The sequence below is a fragment of the Mus caroli genome, chromosome 18 (genome assembly GCF_900094665.2).
Source record: "Mus caroli chromosome 18, CAROLI_EIJ_v1.1, whole genome shotgun sequence".
Lineage (NCBI taxonomy): Eukaryota > Metazoa > Chordata > Mammalia > Rodentia > Muridae > Mus > Mus caroli.
The window spans coordinates 70,573,556-70,590,004 of record NC_034587.1 but is presented as its reverse complement, the minus strand read 5'-3'; the positions used below and the strand labels follow the sequence as shown (position 1 = coordinate 70,590,004).

General features: G+C 43.0%; 1 non-coding gene across 1 annotated transcript; it reads right to left on the bottom strand.

The window, feature by feature from the left end:
• Positions 1-6,363: 6,363 nt before the first annotated feature.
• Positions 6,364-6,428, bottom strand: LOC115029954. The gene has a single exon (XR_003835508.1). It is a non-coding gene; the product is annotated as a U7 small nuclear RNA (small nuclear RNA).
• Between the last annotated feature and the right edge of the window lie 10,021 nt (positions 6,429-16,449).

The window sequence follows — 16,449 nt, the reverse complement described above, 5'->3', positions numbered from 1 at the left end:
CATGTAAAAGGCTGTTTTCCCTCATTGAATGGCCTCAGCACCTTATGACACCCATGTGTCATATGACCACAGCATGGTCATGTAAAAGGCTGTTTCCCTCATTGAACGGCCTCGGCACCTTATGACACCCATGTGTCATATGACCACAGACACATGTGCTTTCTTTCTGGACTTTGAATTCTGCTCAACTTGGTCTGGATACCCACCTTCCTGCTAGTATTTCTCTACCAGAGTTACTGTTGCTTTATGACAAAATTTAAACTCTGAACATGGAAGTCCTATTTCGTTCCTTTCTAAAGCTGTTTTTGTTAATCTGGGTACCTTGCAATTGCCTATAAAATTTGGGACCAATTTCTCAGTTTCTCTAAAGCGCCATCTTGGATACTGATAGGGATTTCAATGGTTGGGCAACTCAACAAGAGGAGCGAGTCTATCTTAGCAATGCCCCTCCAGAGTGGAGGATTACTTGAAATGAATTAAGGTTGTCTTTTAATAATGGTTTTCAAGGTGAAAATGTCATTCTTCTTTGTTACAGCCCCTTTCATACACTGCCAGACTAAATTAGTAAATTTGTTAATTTTTTAATTATATGTGTATTAGAGATACAAATCTCTATCACTTTTAAAGATATCTCTGTCTTATTTGGGAGTCCGGGTAATCCTAGTTCCAGAGACTTAGTTGAGAAATGTCCCTTCCTCTTCTATGTTTTAAAGCCAAATTTATGAGTACTTCAATCATTCTTAGATACTTGGTAGAGTTTTGCAATTCCCCCCACCCCTTTGGGTAGTTAATTTTATTTATTACTTTTTTTAGAGACAAGGTCTTTCTACGTAATCCAGTCTGGCCTTGAAGTCACAATCCTCCTGCCTCAAGCTCCCAAGAAATGTGATTACAGATGTGTGCCACTACATCTGGCTTCATTCTTTATCTTAGGTCTATTCAGACTTTCCATTTCTCAGTTTTATTAGTTAATTATGTGTGGAGGTTTGAATGAGAGTGGCCCCGTAGGCTTATATGTTTGACTCCTTGGTCACCAGTTGGTGAAACTGTTTTAGAAGGACTAGGAGGTGTGGCCTTGTTGGAGTGGGTGTGGCCTTGTTGGAGTGGGTGTGGCCTTGTTGGAGGAGTCTGTTACTGGGAGTTTCAGAAGCCCACACCAGGCCCAGAGTCTCTCTGCCTGTGAGTCAGGATATAAAGCTCACTCAGCTACTTCTTCAGAGCTATGCCTGCCTGATAATCATGGACTAAATCTCTAAAACTGTAAGAAAATCCATGTGTGTGTGTGTGTGTGTGTGTGTGTGTGTGTGTGTGTGTGTATGTATGCCTTGTCATGGTGACTAAAACATTCTAGCTGTTATGTGACTTTTCCTGAGGAGACTTAAAGAGGTGTGTATTTCCTCTTGATAGTAAAGGAACCAACAGACCAAACACAAGAATCCATTCAAGCCCAGATTGGTAAATCAATGAGTTTATTGGGTTAGCTACAGGAGCATGGGTGACTCAAACATAGCTACGATAGCAGAAAGTCCTACCCCTAGCACAGTCAGCACTGAGCTGCTGTGCTATTGCAGTTGCAATTCCCAGGCAAGATTCCATCTTCTGTGAACTCTAGCACATCTCTCCTATCCATAGCATCCAGGGCAGGACTCCGTGCAGGGAGTAGGGAGAGGTGAGCAGAGGTTTCACAAGACGCTCTCATGACCCTTCTCCTTCCTTCCAAGATGGAATGGGAACAACCTCATTGTTTTCATCACAGACCTGATATCAGCTGTATTGTTGCTACTTCTTTCCCTGCCACAGCTGAGGGCCAAGGACTTCTATAGGTTGCTAGAGACATTCCATCCAGAGAAAACAGTTATCCTACAATGTCTTTCTAGGACTTTGCCAATTTCTTCCAGGTCACCTACTTCTTTTTCTTTCTTTTAATAACAATGCCATTATTTTATATACAACCTCACATATTTTAAAAACATGTACAAGTGCTACATACTCTCGTGGTTTGAATATGCTTGACTCAGGAAGTGGCTCTATTTATTTAGAGGTATGGCCTTGCTGGAATAGGTATGTCACTGTGGGTGTGGGCTTTAAGACCCTTGTCCTAGCTGCCTAGGACAAGTGGAAGTCAGTCTTCCACTAGCATTCTTTAGACGAATATAGAGAACTCTCAGCTCCTCCTGCACCATGTTTTCCTGGATGCTGCCATACTCCTGCCTTGATGATAATGGATTGAGCCTCTGAACCTGTAAGCTAACCCCAATTAAGTGTTGTCCTTATAAGAGTTACCTTGGTCATGGTGTCTTTTCACAGTAGTAAAATCCTAACTAAGACATCATAATTTTACATTCTAATTAATAGAATATGACAAAATGAGAATTTATCACTCCTGGTATTAGATTAAAAGAGACTATGACCTCTGGAGCCAGAGAGAAGGTTCATAGAAACATAGATGGACAGACATATCTGTGTCTTTCCGCAATGCCAGAATTTATTAAATAGCATTGAATTTACAAGGTAAACTGGTTTAATTAGCAGTAATTTGCCAAGTAGCCCTGCTTAAGTAGCCCCTTAATAGCCTTGGCTAGGGCAAACATAGGTATCCCAATCTAATTTACTGATATTAACTTTCAGATCACACATTACACACAGAAATATACCACAGCAGGAGTTTGTGTGTAGGTTACATAATGGATTCAAAGACTTCAAAAGGCCATGGCAGTGGCTGGGAGATGGTTTCATCAGTAAAGTGCCTCCTGTACAAGTATGTACAAGTTTAGGCTCTATGCCCATGTAAGAAGCTAGGCACGGTTGCTCACACACCTGTGACCCCCAGTGCTCTGACTGGGGGCTGCTGACTGCCACCTTAGCTCTGGGTTCAGTGATAGTCCCCATGTCATAAAATAAGGCAGAGAGTGACAGAATAGGGCATGTAGTGTCCTCCTCTGGCTTCTATGCATGCACACATGTGTGGACATAACACACACACACACACACACACACACACACACACACACCAGCTCAGGCATATGAAGGAAGGCAGTAACAGACCCTGGAAACATATCTGGGTGTTCTTGCCCAGTGGCGATCAGCTTTCTTCCATCTTTGCTGCTCTAGGGCATGGACTTCCCACACCCATGGTTAAGCCCACACACACATGTAGAGATGTATTGTATGTGTAATGCGTGATCTGAATTTTCTGTTCCCTTTGACCTAGAACTTTGCTCTGCGTGCACACTTCTGCACCTGGATAGGGGGGGTCTGCTTTGCCTGCCTTCTTAATGACTCAGGTTGTTCTCTCTGGTGCCGCTTGTACCTTCTGTCTTCTGCTACATCTGTGCTAACTTAACTCAGCTGCTTTCAAAAGGTGGGCGGCAGTGTTCAGGAACTGTCTTCTGTGTCTTTTGGGCGTTCCTGCCATGCAAGGCGATCTATGCCTCGCCTCTCTCAGTTTAAAGGGATAGTAACAGATCCCAAACATTGCATTCTTCTGTTATTTTGAGGTACTTGCTTTGTATGCTTGTTCCCTGGGTCCTAAAAGGATCTTTGAAAAAAAAAAATCCAAATTTCTTCTTGGGTTTTCTCTTAATCTCTTTAGATCTTTACAGGACATAAGTGTATGCCATGTGGTCATACTTTTACTGAGCACAAAAACAAAACCAACCAACCAACCAACCAAACAAACAAACAAAAAATCCCAAGAGGAATCGAAACTTGGTCTCTGCCAGCCAAGGAAACTTGTGAGACTTGGTCCCTGCTGCCCAAGCAACTCGGGGATTGGATGATGAATGCTACATCCAGCTTCTAGGTAGATCATGGAGCGTGGCCACTCCTGATCAGGACCATTCTGGAATCAGGCAGGCTACTCATGAGTCCCACACACCTGATGAGATATGGACCTATCAGTCTCTGCTGTTTCCACTCGCTGTGAGATGGCACCTCCCCTCCAATCCCTATTGATTTATCTCTTTTATAAATCCTTCCAAACTGGGGTAAATTTGGCCCCCGAACTGTAAAACCAAAATAAGATAAAAGTTTTAAAAGGGAGGTGTTCTCAACTTGGATTCATAATATATGCAGATAATTTAAAGTTAGATGTTAAAGACATCTGAATATAACTGTTAACCTTTAGTGTCATTCTCCAGCTAAATATGTTTGGTAAAGACAGAAGGTGATCATCTGTGGTCTAGGCTTTTAAGAATTTTATAAAGGAAAATGAGACAGAAAGAAAATCCCTAGTGTGAGAAAGAGATAGACGTCAACGTTTAGGTTTAAAAATACACTTCTGCTTAAAAAAGAAAATACTTCCTGATGAAAAGGGTTTTGTATGACACATGAGTTGTGCCTTAAAGTATTCTTGAAAATGAAAAGAGAAAGCGATTAAGGAAAAACCAAAAGGTTAAATTATGTCACAAGAAGCTTTGTGGAAAATTTCAAACTTAAAGAAAGGTGGTATAAGTTTAATGGAATTGGCTATAATTAAGCATCATTAAAAGTTGGTAAATTCAAAGTTTGAGATAATGATGTAGAACTGTAGCCCGAGTCTCTGTTTACAGCAACTAGGTTTCCTTAAAATGTTAATAGCGATTACAAGAAGCTAGAGAAAAAGAGATTTTGTATTTGTAAAGATAATTGCCTATAATTTCGATTGACTTTGTCAGCTTTTGAAGTTGGAGGAAAACTAAGAGATCCCAGGGTAATTTAAAACTTGTCTTTGTCAAGTTTTACTGAGGGTTACACTAAATGTGAAACTACCCTTCACTCTTCCAGACAGGTGGGGCTGACTTTACTTGCAGGTCAAAGCCAATAAGGATGAAAAAGCTAAGAGTACAGCTGATATTTTGGCCTGTTCCCCAGACCGGCCAGGTCCCAGAGGGATCCTGGGACATGACTAAGTGACCCTATAGCTCCAGTTGAATAGAGGGGCTGAGGACTCCAGAGTCTGAGTTGGAACCAGGATACATTTTGAAACAAAAGGAAGTTCACTGCAGTGGAAATGTCTTCAGTCTTCCAAGGGACACCACATGGCCAGCAAAACCTGGACCCTTCCTGACAGATGGCACTGATGGGGACAGAAAGCAAGGGAGGGATGGTCTCATCCTAAGACCATAAAAGAACCCCTGAGGACATTAACTTATCAAAAAGAATATGATTAATTGTAGGCCACTACATGGTATTTAAACACCTAGCAATTAAATATAGCCAATGAGTAGATGATAGCGGGGGAAAGAATAAACCACAAAACAGAGCTACACTAGACTTTATCATGAGGAAAATGGTGAATCAGGCCTCACCGGCCTCCCCTAACCCCAAGTGTGTGCTCCTGGCATACCAGGTATGATAATACAGCCATACTGCTATAATAAGATTAAAGAACTCTTGGGCTTTTACTAACCATAATGTGTGTGTATGTGTATGTATGTATATATATTCATATTCTCTGGCCTGACTCCCAGGCAGGACTTCAACACCCAGTCAGCAAATTCCTCTATTGTGGACTTTTAGCTCTCTGTAGGTCCCCCCATAATACCCCACTGCTGACTATAAAAATTGTTTTTTGATTTGCCCTCCCAAGAACTTTTCGAGGTGGGGAGGGTTCTCCTTTTCCTTTACTTCCCAGGTCACTCAGCTAAACCCCTGGGAATTAGATATCATCATCACTGCTCTTCAGTTCCAAGGTGGAAGGACATGCCAATCACACCTTGAAGCTATCCACTGAAAAGCTTCCTCTCATCTTATTTAGAAGCCATTATTCCAGTGGCCTTCTCTAGGATTTCTGTAGGTTCTCATTCAACCCTGGATGAAGTCCTTCTGAGGTGTTTTATGGGTGTTCCTTTCTAAATGCAGACCTCATCATAGACCCCAAAGCCCAATATTTAAGCACATTTAATTCTAGGCCCTGTGAATCTCAACAGGCTATCAAAGAGTATGTGTTATAGAGAACTACCCAAGCCCTTGGAAAATATGCTACATCACTTTTTCAACTGGAAGAACAACCATCTATCTCCCAGGAACTGCCATCAGTTTGATCATCATTCCCAAGTTAGAACCTAGAAAGATACCAAGAACCAGCCTTGGCTTGCAGAGAGGCTCTAGGAAGGGGTGTCTGGGAGCTGTGAAAGAAACAACTCAAAGTCAAATGATGGGGTGCAAGCAGACAGCCTTGTAGTCTGCTAGAGATGGCTCCTAGACAGCTCTCTCTGTAGGTAGCTCTTGGCGCTGTAGTCTTTGGAGCTAGCTTTCTGCTTGAGACAGCTCTCTGCTAGAGACAGTCCTTTTACGCTAGAAAAAAAAAATTCTAAAAAGCTCTCTGGATAGCTCATGAGTTTTCTAACCAAGGTCAGAAAAGCTGCTAGAAAAAAAAAATTCTTGGATTTTTCCAGACCAAAGTCAAACATCTTGCTAGAAAAATTCTAAAAGAGCTATGCTCACTCTCCAAGCTCGGCCCAGTGCCTCTCTTCCCACTGTCTATGGATCCAGATGTACAAGTTTCAGTTTTCTCTCCATCACCATGTCTACCTGCATGCCGCCATTCCTGCATTCTTGCTATGATGATGGACTAAATTGAACTGTAAGCCGGACCCAATTAAACACTTTCTTTTATAAGAATTGCCGTGGTTATGGTGTTTCATCACAGCAGCAGTAACCTTAACTAAGACAATAATTATACTCAAATTTTTCATAGGTAGAATGATATAGTTTCATTTTTCATCTATATTGCCATAGGATGTTATTTGGACAAGATTAAGTGCTTTCCTTGATGTTCCATTAACATCTCATCTTCTTCGTGTCTATATCAGACACCACTATCACTTTTGATAAACTGCTTAGATATTGGAGCTCCAGGTTTTCATGGTAGAGATGGGTTATACCTCTTTTTAACTTTTCTAGTGATCTTATTCCTCCATGGACCTTGGACTTATTTGCTGTCTTAGTTTTTTACCTCTTCTCTTTTCCAATTAATCCCACGGGAGGTCCTGTGGCAAGCTCACTCCATTTATCTGAGTCTGCCTGATAATTAGTGATGGGCTCTTTCCCTTAGCATCAGCGTCTTATAAAACTAGGAACAAAACCTCAGTCAGGGCTTTGCTTACTGGTCAGGAGAGTTAGATTTGAGTTATAACTCTGGCCTTGGGTAGAGTCACATATGGTATGTTTTGGGGAGGAAATTATAAAAAAAAATTGATTCAGATAGGGAACCAATGACCAAAGACATCATTCCACCTAAGTCTAGCCTAACGACCCAGTAAATGTATTGGGGTTACTTATATGAATATGAGTGAGGGCTTATTGGGGTTAGTATATGAATATGAATGAGGGATTATTTGCAAGATCGTGGGTGTCTCAAATGCAACTGCATCACCACAAATTCCACCCCACTATGAGTAACATCTCATGAAAGCTGTGTCTCGGAGCTTCCCATATGACTTGAAGATAGCTCAGCTGATTAAAGTCTCCTTTTCAAACACATATTATTGCTTATATAACTTTGGGGAGAATGCTTGAGAATCTTAAGTTTCAGGAACTTTCTGAGACTTGTGAGTTTTCTTTATTGCCCTAACCTTGTAAGATTTGCTTACTTATGGAATTTGGGTAGTTATTTTTTTATTTTTTTTATTTTTATTTTATATGGAATTTTTGTCTGAATGTGTATGTAGGATTCCTGGAGCTATCTTGCAGGTTATGGAAACTGAACCCAAGTCCTCTATAAGAGTAACATGTGTTTTTAACCACTGAGCCATCTCTTCAGGTCCTACTTCTAGGACCTCATTCAAGAAGCAGTGTTTCAATTTAGAAAAAATAGCTACAGGATACAACATTGGAAACTGTCCCAGAGATCCTAAGATTACCATCTAATTGGAGGCTTTCTGGGATAGAACAAAGATATACTAAGTTTCAGGAGTTGATTCAATCACCTGGATAGAAAATGTCCTCTAGGAAGCTGTCTGTTCCCAGATATAATACGAAACATAATTAAAATGTAAGTAGACTCACTGGTCTCTATGGCCATTTTGTACCTCATATCACTGTGTTGTCCTCCACAACAGTCTCTTAGCAGAGCCTGTCTGCCTACCATGTAGACAAGGGGCCAACTTGTGATAATTAGCATTGATTGTCTACTCAACTGGCCTGAGAGTTGCCTGAACAAACAAACGCCTATGCTCGATGCCTCTTGTTCACTTTCATCCTTCAAGAGGGCTCCCTGCGGCCATTGCCTGCTTTTACCTCTTAATATTCTGTAATAGATTCTGCCTGGCTTCCACACCAGACTCTGTGCATCATCTAAATTGATTTTATGGAGAGTAAAATACTGGCAAGTCCTGGGAGGCCAGACCTGTGTCAAAAACTTAACTGCATCTTAAAATCACTCATAAGACAATCATACAATTGTAGCTCATTCACCATGCAGGCCTATGACTTTGGGCCAGCTACTTCTCTTGCTTTGTTTGTTTGTTTGTTTTGTTTCAATAAAATAAGAAGTCTAGGAAGGGGCCGACAGAACAAATCCCTCAAGACCAAGAGAGATTTGAAAAGTGTTCACTGAGCTGTAAGGATGCTAGTCATTACAGGGGACCAGGACCAAGAACAAGTTATTGCAATTTCCAGCAGCAAGACTAGATAGCAATTGTGAAACTTCTGTTGGACCACAGTGAGAATGGTTGTTGGTTTTGTTGTTATTTGAAAGAAAATAATGAAAATGTAGGGAAGGAAGGCATATATTGTTTATATGGAATAAACACACGCACACACACGCACACACACACACACACACACACACACACACACACACTGACTATACATAAGAGAGGCACTTTGAGACAGGATGGAGTCTGGGTTGTTTGGGACTGCAAGCAGGATGCAGTTGTACTTAGAGGGACATGGTTTGGAGTCAAGTTTTTAAATGTACATCCAGGATTGTGACACCATTTTGCTCTTTTAGGTCTGTAGCCTGTTTGCTTACTAACACCCCACCTAACACACACGCCCTGTCCTTTTTAATCAAACGTTGGTGATTTGAGAAACTTCCTCTTCTCAATTCCTACCTCACAAAGTCTGTGTTTCAGCATCTCTCCTGGGAACTGCATTGGGTGAGTCAGGTTGGTCGTCTCAGGGAAACTACCTATTATGGTTTAAGGAAGTGTGTCTGGGTATCAGCTAGACAACTTGTGATAACTAACCTTGATTGTCTACTTAACTGGACAGAGAGGTGCCTGGACATTTATCAAAGTGCATCTTGGTGTGTCCATGAGTGACTGCAGAGAGGATTTAACTGAACGAGAAGCCATGCCCTGAGCATGGGTGGTGCCATCCCATAAACAGGAAGTGCAGACGGAATAGAGGAACATGGGGGAGAAGCCAGTTGGCATAGGCATTCTCTGTCCTTCCCCATCCTTCTGCCCCTCCCCCATCTCCACAGCTTCTCTCCTCCCTCTCTGCCACAACATAAGCCACTCTGCTCCACCAACCCCTCCCTCCTACAATACACTGAAACCTGAAACATAAGCCACAATAAATCCTCCTGCCTTTACGTTGGTCATTTCAGGTATGTGGTTACAGCAAGCAGAAAAGTAACTGTCGGACCATCACAGATGGAAGAGAACAACCAAGAGGCTTCTTCCTGAGTCCTAAGCTCCATCTCAGGGTTTGTACTTGGGCCAGTGAGTGGTGCTGTTTCTGAGTACTCCTTTACTGCCTATGTGCTTATTGGGTGGCTGAGGGGTGCTGTTTCTGAGTACTCCTTTACTGCCTATGTGCTTATTGGGTGGATGAGGGGTGCTGTTTCTGAGTACTCCTTTACTGCCTATGTGCTTATTGGGTGGGTGAGTGGTGCTGTTTCTGAGTACTCCTTTACTCCCTATGTGCTTATTGGGTGGGTGAGGGGTGCTATTTCTGAGTACTCCTTTACTCCCTATGTGCTTATTGGGTCACTGAGGAGTACTGATTCTGAGTACTCCTTTACTCTCTATGTGCTTATTGGGTCAGTGAGGAGTACTGATTCTGAGTACTCCCTTCTCCCTATGTGCTTCTTTATCCTCATGAACAAACATGCCCATCCTCATAAAGATAACACTATGCAGATAAGAGAAGGATAGGAAGCTAAGCCCTGCACCACACCCTCCACAAAAATCGTAATAGCGGCGTATTCGGTGCATAACATGTTTAACGAATATTAATTTTTCTTCATATCATGAACTCCTATCTCATCCTGCCCCATTTCTGACCCCACTCAAGCTGTGATACAGAGCAAAACTCAAACTGATTGCACTATATTCTAGAATTATCTTCTAAGGCGAGTTGGTAAAGCTTCTAAAGTGACAGATGCTGATGTGTTTATTGATGAACCTGGTTGAACTATGAATTGGACCGCACTCTCCTCCCGAGGCACTCAGGCACTGCATCCAGACTACACAGAGAGAGGTAGAACAAAATAACATCCTCAGAGTTGTCTGTCTAGAGTGGGTCTCTAGATAGGGACAGTTTGTCTTTATAAATCAGCTCATAATTTGCAGGTTAGTCACCCGGAACCCAATCATTTCCTCCCATACTTTCACTAACCCACACTCCGCAGGAACAACACTAGGAATTCCAATATCTCCTTCTAATAGCTTTAGTCTTGAAAGTGGGTTTGCTCTGAGGTCACACACACTTGAAGCTGTCACACTTGAAGCTGAGACTTTTCCTAGAGGAACTCTGGGCAAAGTGTCACCGTTGGCCAATATGCCAACAATGTGCAAATTTTACAAACTAATTTACCAAGACGTCATACATCCCGGGTGTCTACTAGGTGAGTGGGTGGTTCTGGCATCTGTGTAATTGGGAGTCTGCGGAACATGATCTGGGCAACTGGAATCCAGAAATCCTGGAGGAAAATGGAGCTAGGGTATAGGAGGAAGGGCAAGAAGGCCTCTTCCAAGGCCTTCCTGCTGCATGGGCCAGAGCATGTCACCATTAACACACGAATCCGCTCAGTCATGGGACTCACCTGTAGGACTGCCAGCTTGTTAATGTACCCCGAGTTATGACGTCATTGGCGTGGGCCTGGGCATTGAGGTTTCCAGCCCATGAGCCACTTGAGGGCAGTGTCTCACCACTGCAGCAGCTGGCCCTTCTCCTCAAGAGCTTGGATTTCCCCTGCTTAGCCTGCTGTTGCCTGCAACTCTCAAAGCTATGAAGCCTTACAATGCCTGGGCTGATATCTGGTGTTCTGTTTCATTGTTGTCTATAAGCCAATAGGACTGCACTATATTAGAGAAGAATTCTCCAGCCCCATCCTCCCTGGCTGCATCTGGCTCCTAGGTCCTTCAGTCGTGGCGCTTATGCCCTGTGTCTTTTGCTTCCTGTCATTTATACAGTGTCTCTGCAGGCTTCTCCTAGGTGGCTATCAGAAATAAGTCTCTGGCCCTAAACTTACTATTATCACTTCTGCCCTAAGGATTAGCCATCCCTCAAAGCCCATCAACTGGTTTCAAGACTGGGGGGACTCAATTATTTGCTTACCTGAAAACCAAACGCTATGGTAGAACAAAGAAATTGGCGTGACCTAGCCTTCCCTTCAGATGTGCTGGGATTTTTAGAAGGGAAATGGTAAAGTTAAGACGCCCACACATGTGCCACAGGCCCACCCCACAATTTCAACCAGACTCACCCCACTACTTTGCTAATTCCAAGGGCTTGTCAAGAGATACTTGCAACATCTTCAAGGCAAGGAAGAAATCTATGTGTGTGTTTGCATGGTACCTTCCCCTCCTGCAAGTCTTATAGTACAGAAAACAGGTCCTGGTGAAGGAGTCTAAAATCCTCAAGTGACTCGTGTTTTAGGTGACTGTATACATTTGATGCGACCCATTTGTACCTTAGTATCATTAGATCAGAAGGGAGAGCCCTGCCTCTTTCAGAGTGGACATCTGTGTGTATTTGTTTCTTTATCTTTGTAATACTGGGGATTTCTTCTGGGGCCTCAGACATGCTAGGGGAGGAGAGAACTCTGTATCTGAGCCATATGTCCCTGGCACTTTTTACACTTTGTTTTGATCTCATGAAACTGCCCTGGATGACTTTGAACTTACAACTTAGACCTCCAAATAACTGAGATTGTGCGTAGGCCTGTGTCACGGGTGTGGCTTAGCTTTAGCTTTTCGAGTCTGTAAATCCTAGCACATCTGGAGGGAAGGCTAGGTCACTGCAGTGTGGCAGTGTGGGGAGGGACTCTGCCTACTTCTAGGGAGCTTTGAAACTGTTCAGAGGGCTTTTCAGTTCTATGGCAGAGTCTGCTTTTCAGGTAAGCAAATAAAAAAAGAGTCAGAGGCTCATCTGGACCATTCTAGCTCATCTTTCAAATTCACCAACAGCCCTCCCCACTACCCGCCACGCCCCTGCCCCCACCCCCGCCCCAAACTTCTCTCCGCGGCATTTCTTTCTAGTCTCACTAAACCCAGTTAATGTGTGTGTCCTAACTACTTTCCTGTCGTGATAAAATACCCTTACATACAACGAAAGGATTCATCCTAGTATACGGCTCCAGCATGGTGGATAAGGGTTACCATGGTAGCAGGCGCTGGAAACTCACATACCACAATTTCGTCCACAGGCTGAAAGCAGAAAGAACAATAAGTGGGTTGAGGCTATAAAGCTCACTTATTGGCTATAAGTGAGTTGAGGCTATAAAACTCACTTATAAAGGCTGACCCCAGTGACGTACTTCCTCCCACTTAGCTCCTCTAGCACCATAAGGTTCCATAGCCTCCCTAAAAATGTGCTGCAGACCGGGGAGCAAGTGTTGGGCTACGGGAACCTGTGAGGGCCATTTCTCATTCACATCACTAGAGCGTGTTTTTAAAAAAGATGAAGGCACGAAGGAAGGAAGGAAGGAAGGAAGGAAGGAAGGAAGGAAGGATAAGAGGGAAAGGTATGAGCGCGGATTGGGAGTCAGTACTGGGTGCTACCATCTGAGTGAGTTGTGTGTGTGACTCAATGTCCGAACTATGAAAGTAGGCTTAGGTTAAGTTGCCCATTCTTAAAGTCGACTTTCAATGAGAACCCAATCACCGTACCCCCGTCGCCCTCCCGCCCTTAACCTCCTAGCCCTCCCTTTCCCTCTTCAACCTTATTTTTGCCTTTCCCTTGCGCCTGTTGTTTTCATTCCCAGACCTTCACACAGGCTCTTTTCTTTCCATCTCCAGCCTCTTCGTGCCAGCAAATGTGATGCAAATAAAGAGAGACAGAATTTTGGTTCTGACTGAATAAGAATTGCTCCACTTGAATTTACAAAAACACAACATCCCAGTTCCTCTAAACAGATTCTATTCAAAGTTTCTTGGCTTCAGTTTTTTAAGAACAAGCTGTTCTTGTGGGAGGTTAGTGGGAACACTTTTGGTCCACCTCCTATCCCACCAGTGACCAACATGAAAGAACCCTGGAGAAGAGCCCTTCAAAACCAGGCCCCTGTTACCAGGCCAGTGAGCTTAAGCTCAAACATCTGTGACACCAAACAGAGATACAAGGTGACAATGCTCAGAAACATGTGGTATTTATACACACATCACCGCCACCACCACCACCACACGTATACACACCCACATGCATACATACACACACCACCACCACACACAGACACATACACCATATACATGCACACACACACATACATACATACTGCACACACATACACACACAGTACCACACACATACACATACTCACATGCATACATACACACACACACCACCATCACCACCACCACACATATACACACACCCACGTGCATACACGCACCACCACCACCACACACAGAATTAGAAAAGTCTCAAAAAACAGGGATATACACACTATTCACACACAGACACACACACACCCTACCACCTCCCACACATACTACACATGCATACACACACATACATATATACACACATCACACACACATATACTGCATACATATACACGTACATACACACATACACGCACACTACCACACACATACACACAAACACACACACCACAAACACACAGATTTGATAGTTCCTGTTAAAAAGAGACCAACACCAACAACTTAGATGTTCTAAGTGTTCTCTCTTTCTTTTGGAAGACAAGTAACGGGTGGGATGGTGAAATTTGGAGGAATTAGAAAAGCCACAAAAACAGGGAGCATCTTGAATTCTTCGCTATCTGTCAATGTATTCAGTGCCTTGAATACAATGTGCTCAGTGATGCAATGGGAGCAGATGAGAGGAAGAAGATATCACGGCTTCTTCTCACCGGTTTTTCTTTTCAAATCAAGGACATGGAGCAGTCAGAAAAACAAAAACGAAACAAAACAAAACAACAAAAAACAAAACATAAAACAAAACAAAACAGTACTCTGATATATGGCCCAAGATAGGTGAGACATCAAGAGCCCTTAGCTTCTCAGTGGAATGATATTATCCCAGGCAGTTTGGTTGCACGCGGCTGACATCATGTGCTTAGATCCAAGCACAGGGACAGGGGAGTTAATAACAAGAGACTTATCTACCACGGGGAGTCAGTTCTGGAAGCTATTGGTAAGTGTCATATGTAGTGAGCCTCTGTAGATCCAAGGTTATTTAACAGATGGACAGTGAGAACTTAGAAATGGCCCTGAGAAGTCACAGCCTGCCTGCCAGTGGTGCACTCCTGCAGTGCTCTCACTCAGGCCTCTGAGGCAGGAGGATCTCCAGTTATAGTCAGCCTGGGCAACATAGCAAGAGCCTTTCTTTTAAAAACAAAAGCAAAAACAAACCAATAGAAGAACCCAACAAACCAACGCACCTTTTAAAAGGATAAATCCAGCCAACTGCAATTCTCTCGCCACCACCCTCATCCCCCCCACCCCCATCCCCCCACCCCCACTGTATTTACTTAACAACAAATTCAGGATAATCTGGCATTGCACTTTATTAGGGTTTCAGAAAGGCATGGTAAAATTGTTTTGTTTTGCTTGTTTGTTTCTAGAGATAGCTTCTCACTCTGTTGTCCAGGCTGGGCTGAAACTCATTCTGTAGCCCAGGCTGGCATTGGACTTACTGGCAATCCTCCTGCCTTAGCCAGGTGCAGGAATTATAGGTGCGTGCTACCATACTCAGAGTCTCCATGATGTTGCCGAAGACAAGATGCAGAAAGGCTGTTTCTGTAGGGGCATGGTGAAGGTTATAGACACTTAACCATAACTGTTGAATACTTTTGACTAACGGGCTCTGTGCCTGTGCAGAGGGACTTTTTACATCACATTCTAGAGCTCAGCTTCCAGGTCTGCCTCAACCATCATCTTATTCCAAGGATTTGCATAAAGATAAATTTGTGAGTGAAAAAAAAAAAAGATTAGAATCACAGAGGAAAAAACAAAAGCTTGAAATTTCATAAGAATAAAAGCCAATTATGTTTCTTATACAGTTGAAGGGAGAAGGAACTAAACCAGTGCTTGGGAAAATGAGGCCAGAGGCTCTTGAGTTTCAGACCAGCACGAACTATATAGCCAGGCTGTCTCAAACAACAAAAATCACAACCCTTCTAAACCAACAAAACCAGGTAAGTAGAAATCAAATGCAGGACAAAGAATCCCCCGAGAATGACTTGAGAGAATCAATAGAAGTTTATATATAATTCAATGGGAAATCATAAGAGACAATGCAATTAAACTGAAGTGAGAATTAGCTCATTAAAGGGAAGCTAGAATTCATTGTTGCCCAGGAAGACACAGTGATACAAAGTAGCCCAAGTCTCTCTCTACTGATGTGCATTTTAGTGAATGAGTTCAATTCCTATGTTTTGGGACATTACTGGTGTGCATGGACCTCTTCCTGTGTCTCTTTTGGTTAGGAAGGGGCAGGTGGAGGTTTCTAGATGGAGGCAGTGTTCTATGTATGGGTGTGGATGGTGGAGCCTGAGTACTTGCTTGACAATGATGCCCTGCAGTTCACATTAATGTACACATTAACAATTACAACCTTCCCTCCTCTCCCCAGAGGCAGCCACTGCCCACATCTGTATATAAAACAAGTCCAAGCACCAAGTTTGTCAATCTGAAGAAATGGTTTTTTTTTGTTTGTTTGTTTTGTGTTTTTTTTTTTTTTTTTCGAGACAGGGGTTCTCTGTGTAGCCCTGGCTGTCCTGGAACTCACTCTGTAGACCAGACTGGCCTCAAACTCAGAAATCTGCCTGCCTCTGCCTCCCAAGTGCTGGGATTAAAGGCATGCGCCACCATGCCCGGCTTCTGAAGAAATGGTTTTGTTTGTATTTTTGGAAATAAAATATAAATGGAATGAAGCATAAACAAGACCCTGAGGACACAGTGCCAGGTCACAGGACCTAGGAATCTTCAGTGTGAGTAGATAATGCCAAGCTGGGTTTTTTCTCTTCTCTTCTCTTCTCTTCTCTTCTCTTCTCTTCTCTTCTCTTCTCTTCTCTTCTCTTCTCTTCTCTTCTCTTCTCTTCTCTTCTCTTCT